Source organism: Plectropomus leopardus, chromosome 10, assembly GCF_026936395.1.
Source record: "Plectropomus leopardus strain MGB_pleo_1.0 chromosome 10, ASM2693639v1, whole genome shotgun sequence".
In the NCBI taxonomy this organism is placed as follows: Eukaryota; Metazoa; Chordata; class Actinopteri; order Perciformes; family Serranidae; genus Plectropomus; species Plectropomus leopardus.
The window spans coordinates 36,356,824-36,365,887 of record NC_142185.1 but is presented as its reverse complement, the minus strand read 5'-3'; the positions used below and the strand labels follow the sequence as shown (position 1 = coordinate 36,365,887).

The 9,064-nt window shown below is 43.9% G+C and overlaps 1 long non-coding RNA gene across 1 annotated transcript; it reads right to left on the bottom strand.

The window, feature by feature from the left end:
- Positions 1-239: 239 nt before the first annotated feature.
- Positions 240-8,789, bottom strand: LOC148188605 (uncharacterized). Its single transcript, XR_015777591.1, has 3 exons — positions 8,373-8,789; positions 5,626-5,830; positions 240-2,160 (listed from the first exon to the last, which is right to left on the bottom strand). It is a non-coding gene; the product is annotated as an uncharacterized LOC148188605 (long non-coding RNA).
- Between the last annotated feature and the right edge of the window lie 275 nt (positions 8,790-9,064).

Below are 9,064 nucleotides of genomic sequence, written 5' to 3'. Positions count from 1 at the left end.
AACAAGGGAACAAGTTACAAGAAAATTACCTGAAATTAAAAAAAAAAAAAACATCAGAAGAGAAAAAATTTAGAAATATATAAATAAAATAGATAATAAAATAGATGATAATAATACTAATATTGATAATATTTTTTAAAATAGATTTTCTCATATTTTTTTTATTATTCTTATTAACTTCTTATAATTTCTCTCTCTTTTAAAAAACAAATTTTTCAGTCATTTTCTTACCACCCTTTCCTAATTTTTTTTGCAAGCTGTGGGACGTCTCTTGCCAAGTTACTCATTGCTTTTTATTCATGTTTTCAAAAGAAATTAAATCAATTTGTTTATCAGGAAAAATCAAAATGAAAGTAACGTTAGGTGATTATTATAAATGACGGCAGTGATGACAAGAAGCAGGAGTTTTAAGGCCACATTGATGTCATTCTTTCTGACCACAGATACTCGATCACAGAAACTTCACTTCCGCCTTCAAATATTCGCTTTAAATTTGCTGCATGCTGTCGCAGAGAAGTTGTCATCTTCTTGTAAAGTCTCAAACAATCAACTAAACCACCTCATTTATCGGACATCCTGTTTGAGTGGAAGGAAACTCAGAGTTTCTCTCTGATCGTTTGCAGGTTTCGAACGTTTCCTCTTCTGATGACGCAGCCTGCAGAGCAACGGCTGTTAAAAAGAAGTTATCATTACATTTAATGCATGATGCGTCCATGTAAAAATATTTATTTTTTTCTCTTTACACTGTAATATGTTCTATGTACTTCTTGTTTTTGTTGGATTTATGTTTTCTAACTGGTTACTTTTTCTCCTCTTTGTTGTAATTTTTCTTTTGTTGTATTTTTCTGAATGTGTAAGCTTCTGGATATAAATTAATCTAGTCTCAAAAACTGAAGGTTGCTACAGAGTTCTTTTTCCAGGTGTGCAGGGACCTGATACTATACACACACACACATCACAAGATCAAGTGTCTTTATAAATGAAAGTTTATAACTACTCACTACACAGCAGAACTGCTCCTAAAACTACAAATGAGTGAGTTTAAGAATCAGTATGGATAAATGTATGAAACAGTGAATACAGCAAAGACACAAAGTGAATGAAATGACTAAATGAACAACACACTCATAAATGAAGCAACAATAAAAATGAGGGGATGAAAACCAGTGAGGAACTGAATTAGGTGTGACATCTGGACTCGATCAGGTGCACAGAGATAGTGCACGATGATCAAGCAGATGAAAAGTTAAGATAAAAGAAAAGTTAATGTCAAGCATCGATCAACAGCAGAGAGGAAACCCATCCCATAAAACATGTAAGGAAAAGATAAAGAAGAGGCCTGATCAGAGAATAACCCAGAAGACAGGGTCCTGACCGAGGTCTAACACTTCCTACGTGTCCCGATCATTTAAGAGCATCAACCCCATAACAGCACAGGAAAGATCGTTTCACCTTCCTCAGAGGTCTCGATGAAAAGAGGAAAAAAAGTTTCAGTTTTGGTTAGGCATTTGAATATCTTCTTATTAAGAGCTGTTCTCATCATCCACTGCAAGGATTAAAACTGAATATGTAAATATAATTTAGGGACTGTTTATTATAGGAGGGGGGAGGCCTGTCAAATCTTGTTTTAAGAACTGGGTGGGACTTAGGATTTCTATTTTGGCTTTGGAGAGGGGCATACAACTTTGAATGGCTGTATTTTTCATTTATTTTACATTTTCTTGTCTATTTTAAAAGAAAACATTTTTCAGATTTTTTTCCCCCAACGATTTCCAGTTATTTTTTGGTAATATTTAAGGAAAACATTAGAGATTTTATTTTTTTTATTAAAAAAAAACAAAATCCACCCTGGGGTTGGTGCTTGGGCTCTCATAATCATTCCTTCAATTTTAATAGGGGTGCTCGGCGCAAATCATTTTAGCAATTTCAAGAGGGCCTTTGCTTCCCCGGCCGAGAAAAAAAAACAACCTTCTGCATAAAAGCCAGTACCGTGAGGATGTGCTTTTGTCGTCCATCATCTGAACATTGTAGTTTGATCACAGCAGACCCTCATCAATAACACCAGCCATCGCATCATCAAACCCGACGACAGGTGGAGTCGTCTTTTCCTACATCCTGATGAAGTCTCCCTTACATCTTTCCTTTACCTCGTGATGTTTTCTGTGGGGAAGAAAGAAAAGTGAGATTATTTGAACTTTTTGACCGCAACCGAACACTCTCTACCACTCTAAATAGAGAGCGGGGACAACAGGCAGGGAAAATCAGGGATTCATCATTAAAACAAATGAGTTTCTGTAACCTGTGCCATTTACTGCCTTTTTTTCAAGGCCGGGTCAGTGGGACAACAGGCAGAGCAGAGCACTCCAGACATCCCTCTCCCCGGCAACACTTTCCTCCTTCATGGCCTCCCGAACACCTGAGTTTTTGCTTCGGCGACTGCCTCAGCTGCAGCCCTTCAGGCCAACCGGTGCAGTCCAGGAAAACACCTCTCTGTTGGGTTTCCACCAGCAGGTGTGTAGGTTGCTGTCTGACGCCTGACAGCTTCCCGCACCCCACTGGTGTCTACCCGCAGTACCTAAAACAAAGTTTTTGTTTTGGTATGCGAGGCTACTTGCAAAGACAGGCACCGGCGGCCTTCGGACCACAGCTTTTAGCAGCCGCTTCCACCATGGAGATACTGGACATGGACCACTTGGATTCCATGTCCACATCCTCCCCCAGGATGCACGGGATATAGCCCCTCAGGAGTAATCGATGATGCCAGGGGTCAGCACGCCCAGGGCACTCTCCCCTTCATGCTGCCCGGCTGCCCAGCCCTGATTCCGACCCTGTGGGCCACTGGCCCACTGGGTGGTGACAGCATGTTACTTATTCGTGGTAAGCCCGACTGGGCCCTATGGCCAAAGTCCCGTCCTAGAGACGGTCACCTACAAGCTCCACCCCCCTCCCGGTCTGGCTCCGGGGGGGGGGACCCTGTGTCCCCATACTGGGGAAGGTACTCTTAACACTAACTGGCTGAGTCATCACGGTCTTATCAGATCCAGATCAAATGGAACAAAAGCTAGTAAAAGTCTATAGAGACTATCTCCTAGAGGGTAGATAGATAGATTGATTCTTTATTGTCTGTCTTGAGTGAAAACAGAAATTCATCATTAAAACAAATTAATTTCTGTAACCTGTGCCATTTACTGCCTTTTTTTCAAGGTCGGGTCACAGGGACAACAGGCAGAGCAGAGTACTCCAGACGTCCCTCTCCCCTGCAACACTTTCCTCCTTCATGGCCTCCCGAACACCTGAGTTTTTGCTTCGGCGACTGCCTCAGCTGCAGCCCTTCAGGCTAACCGGTGCAGTCCAGGAAAACACCTCTCTGTTGGGTTTCCACCAGCAGGCGTGTAGGTTGCTGTCTGACGCCTGACAGCTTCCCGCACCCGAATGGTGTCTACCCGCAGTACCTAAAACAAAGTATTTGTTTTGGTATGCGAGGCTGCTTGCAAAGACAGGCACCGGCGGCCTTCAGACCACAGCTTTGAGCAGCTGCTTCCACAATGGAGGTACTGGACATGGACCACTTGGATTCCATGTCCACATCCTCCCCCGGGACGACGGGATTATAGCCCCTCAGGAGGAATCGATGATGCCAGGAATCAGCACGCCCAGGGCACCCTCCCCTTCATGCTGCCCGGCTGCCCAGCCCTGATTCTGACCCTGTGGGCCACTGGCCCACTGGGTGGTGACAGCATGTTACTTATTCGGGCTAAGCCCGACTGGGCCCTATGGCCAAAGTCCCGTCCTAGAGATGCTCACCTACAAACTCCACCCCCCTCCCGGTCTGGCTCCGGGGTTCAGCACACCCAAGAGCCCCCATACCGTTGGAAAACTGAAACTAGAACGACGGTCTCAATAGTCTAGCCACTTTTTACCGTCCATCACTCTGATGGTATTTCAGATAATCCCTAAACATATCTGCATTGTAATGCAGATGAAATGAAACAAAGGTCGTAAAAGTCTACAGACTCTACCCTAGAGCATAACCTGTGCCTTTTATTCAAGGCCGGGTCATGGGGACAACAGGCAGAGAAGAGTACTCCAGACGTCCCTCTCCCCAGCAACACTTTCCTCCTTCATGGCCTACCGAACACCCGGGTTTTTGCTTTGGCGACTGCCTCAGCTGCAGCCCTTCAGGCTAACCGGTGCAGTCCAGGAAAACACCTCTCTGTTGGGTTTCCACCAGCAGGTGCGTAGTTGCTGTCTGACGCCTGACAGCTTTCAGCACCCCACTGGTGTCTACCCGCAGTACCTAAAACAAAGTTTTTGTTTTGGTATGCGAGGCTGCTTGCAAAGACAGGCACCGGCAACCTTCGGACCACAGCTTTTAGCAGCCGCTTCCACAATAGAGGTACTGTACATGAATCACTTGGATTCCATGTCCACATCCTCCCCCAGAATGCACGGGATATAGCCCCTCAGGAGTAATCGATGATGCCAGGGGTCAGCACGCCCAGGGCACTCTCCCCTTCATGCTGCCGGGCTGCCCAGCCCTGATTGCGACCCTGTGGGCCACTGGCCCACTGGGTGGTGACAGCATGTTACTTATTCGGGGTAAGTCCGACTGGGCCCTATGGCCAAAGCCCCGTCCTAGAGATGCTCACTTACAAGCTCCACCCCCCTCCCGGTCTGGCTCCGGGGGGGGGGACCCTGTGTCCCCGTACTGGGGAAGGTACTCTTGAGCCATCCTCCCCCGGGATGGGCGGGATGTGGCCAAAGTCCCGACCAACAGGCACTCGCCTATAAGCTCCACCCCCCTCCCGGTGTGGCTCCAGGGGGGGGACCCAATGTCCCCATAACCGTTGGAAAATTGAAACTAGAATGACGGTCTCAATAGTCTAGCCACTTTTTACCGTCCATCACTCTGATGGTATTTCAGATAATCCCTAAACATATCTGCATTGTAATGCAGATGAAATGAAACAAAGGTAGTAAAAGTCTACAGACTCTACTCTAGAGCATAACCTGTGCCTTTTATTCCAGGCCGGGTCATGGGGACAACAGGCAGAGAAGAGCACTCCAGACGTCCCTCTCCCCAGCAACACTTTCCTCCTTCATGGCCTACCGAACACCCGGGTTTTTGCTTCGGCGACTGCCTCAGCTGCAGCCCTTCAGGCCAACCGGTGCAGTCCAGGAAAACACCTCTCTGTTGGGTTTCCACCAGCAGGTGCGTAGTTGCTGTCTGACGCCTGACAGCTTTCAGCACCCCACTGGTGTCTACCCGCAGTACCTAAAACAAAGTTTTTGTTTTGGTATGCGAGCCTGCTTGCAAAGACAGGCACCGGCAACCTTCGGACCACAGCTTTTAGCAGCCGCTTCCACAATGGAGGTACTGTACATGAATCACTTGGATTCCATGTCCACATCCTCCCCCAGAATGCACGGGATATAGCCCCTCAGGAGTAATCGATGATGCCAGGGGTCAGCACGCCCAGGGCACCCTCCCCTTCATGCTGCCCGACTGCCCAGCCCTGATTCCGACCCTGTGGGCCACTGGCCCACTGGGTGGTGACAGCATGTTACTTATTTGGGGTAAGCTAATCCCTAAAGATACTGCGGAATAGAGAAGCGTCTTTCAACCTGCCATTGAAGCTGACGCTGCAGATGTAATTGAACAGTTTCCTCCCTCCTGTCAGGTCCATCTTGGGGCAGATGCTGCAGTTTTTGGGATGCAGTTCCCTCTGCATGTTGCGTAGAGCGTGGGCCATGGCGCACACCATGTCAATCACAAACTGGACTTTCCCCTCCTGCTCTTACAGGGAATCGATGCCGATACGCTCCTGACCTGAGAGACACACACAGAGAGGACAGACAGAGGTATTATTTGCAGGGAAAATTCACTTTTCCTTATTCCTATGGAGCTCCCCCAACCCTTCAGACAAATGGTGACAAAAAGTTGATACTGTAAGATTGTCATCAACTTCTGGAAACCCTCACGCTCAGCCTCCCCGGCTCCGAGGACTCACTTTTTGAGACGGTAAGGTGCTACAACCACCCAAAAACATCGGCTGACAAAGCTAAAAACCCCCAAAACAAAACCCTGCATATTCAGTCAACACAAAACAACATAACATAACAAAAATCAAGTTGATTCATATATAATCCATATGATGCGAGAAGCAGCTAACCCTCAGGGATTTTCATAATATCTAATATGGCCCCCATTTAAAAAACAGTTTGGGCACCCCTGTCAGAGACTGAAACAGGAGGAAACAGCTCATATCAGCTTAATTCTGTCCAGAAACAGGTACTTGCTGATATTTAAGCAGCACAATTGCTGAAAGGCTATTTTAGAATCATGGCAGGTGTTTTGGGTTTTGCCAAATTACTCAAAACCTCAGTGAGATAAAGGATTTAAAAAAATAAGAGCTACATCTAGCAGGGCTTGCAACCAAGGACAGAAGGCAAATAAGTATACAGTTTCATATTCAGAGATGTAAGAGGCCCAAAAGTCATAATCATACAGCCATTAAGTTCAAACAATTAAAACACAGGACAACAACATCAACAACAACCAGCTGTGAAAGCAACGTCATTAACCCTTAGGGACCACTTAAATATCACACACACTTACATCACTCTGAGCACAAAAGGTGCTTTTCAAAATCCAGCTTTAAAAAATATTACACATTAATATTATTTTCTACTTTCATTGAGTTTTTTTTTAACCAACATCAGTCCTAGTCATACATATCAATCATACATATCATAATTTTAACCCTTTAAATGCCAGGTTTTGTCACAATTTTTTATAAGGAAAAAATTAAACACAAAAACTGAAGTATTAAAGCATTTTAAATGTCCTATATGCAAAGTAGCCTTTTTGTTGTTTTTCTTTTTATCACAGCCTGGAATATGACAATGATTTACAGCAACATTTACTGTGTCTAAAATACACTGTGTAAACAAAATGTGTAAACTGCAATTTTTGATCCCACATCCATTAAAGCATATAAACATTGCATTGTACTATTTTTAGGTGTCATTCTGGGCTTTTGCCTGAAAAATTGTCTATTTTACTATTTTCCACCTAATGACGTCTTTTTAACTGTATTTTGCACATGGAGAAAATACATGCTGTTTCCACTAGGCGTACTGTCACAAATAAATGTTGCTGCAAATCACTGACATATTCCAGGCTGTGATAAAAAAAAAACTACCAACAACAACAAAAAGCTAATTTGCATGTAGGATATTTAAAAATAATTATAGCAGTGAAGTTAGTTGAAGGTTGGATATTCGACAGACATTTGCTCCATCCAGCAGCGTTGCTTTGGACGGCTGTTGGCAGTACGGCGAGCTCTCATATGAATATTTTTATGGAAAAAAATTGCATATTTCTTCAATAGCCTAAGAATCCACACAGAATCAAAATCAGTGCTGGATCATATTACTGCACTGGCTGGTCAGGACATACCTCGTTTTATTGCATTTCAATACTTCTCATATTTAACTGTGAAAGGTGGTTCCATATCCAGTGTATGACAATGGACAGTAAAGCATTTGAAAAAGCCAGAAAAGAAAACTGGAAATGTCCCCTTTGCCAATAATGTGCATTTCTAAAAAGCTCAACACAATCACGAAGGTTCAGGATGTGAAAACCTAATTCACAGTATTCAAATGCAATACAAAGAGTTGATTCTTAACCAACCAGTGTAGCAATATGATCCAGCACTGATTTTGAGTCACTTAGTCACATCCTGGAAGCTACTGATTAAAAATGCATTTTTTTCCATAAAAATATTCATACAAAATATGAGGAGTATAAAAATGTATCTTTTTTGTTGTTGTTAATCACAGTTTTATCTGGGATATGTCAGTGATTTGCAGCAACATTGACTGTGACAGTACACCCAGTGGAAATAGCATGTATTTTCTCCATATGCAAATATGGCTAAAAATACGTCATCAGGTGGAAAATAGTAAAACAGACACATTTCAAGGCAAAAGCCCAGAATGGCACCCAGAAATAATACAATGCAATGTTTTCATGCTTTAATGGCTGTGGGATCAAAAACGTCAGTTTGAATGGGTTTCAATGGAGCATTTTTTGACCTTAACAGTCTGAATGTAACTATTTAGTTTCCACAGTGTATTTTAGACTTATTGTAGGAGCTGAGCTGGAAATACCAAGATTACACAAACGTACATCTTCCCAAAATACATAAACACAGCCAAAATTATCAAAAAATGAAGAATGAAAAGCGCCTTATATGCACCGAGCAGTCCCTAAGGGGTTAACACAACAGCAGATATCATCTATAACATGTAGCACAGCATCTATAACAGCCTTTATCCAGACAAATAATTAACATGAAATAACTTACCGACGATGTTTTCATGCGGCGGCTGTTAGCTTGAAGCTAATCCAGCAACAATGACACCGAGTCCACCGGAGCCCGTGTGAAATGTCCATAATGTCCAGTGTTTGAAAATGAGAGCTCCCAAATATCCCCCTCACCGTCCCCGGATGTCCTCTCCTCTCTGCTTTAGCGCACTTTAAAGCTCCGACTTGAACTTTTTCCGTCATGTTAGCTAACACACGGCTAATTTTAGCTAGCTTAGCCGCTACATAAAACACACCCAACCGCGCTTCAAGTTCCGCGGACACGGTCCGGACTGACGGCGGTGACGGTAATTCTGCCTCCGTTACATTATTAAATCGACGTTGGACTTTATTTTTTGGCGTTTTTACCGAGTAGCAGGAGCGAAGCAAACGGACAAACGGAGTCAGCTCCCGCCTTTGACATTTGTAAACTTCCGTGTTCGCGTCGTCACGTCACAGGGGGGCGGGGCCCGTTTAAGGGGTTACTCCCACTCCCGACATACTTTTTCTTTATTTTTTTTTTTTGCAATCAAGACACAAACTTTAAGATATTTAACGAAACAGCAAGCAGTGTTCAGTCAGACTCTGAGTGACTCCGAGAAAATGCATGAAGTGTTCGTCCCACATGATACGTTCAAGGACCGTCGGAAATTCCTGTTTTATTGAGAATAGTGCCTAACTATGGCAAAAGCC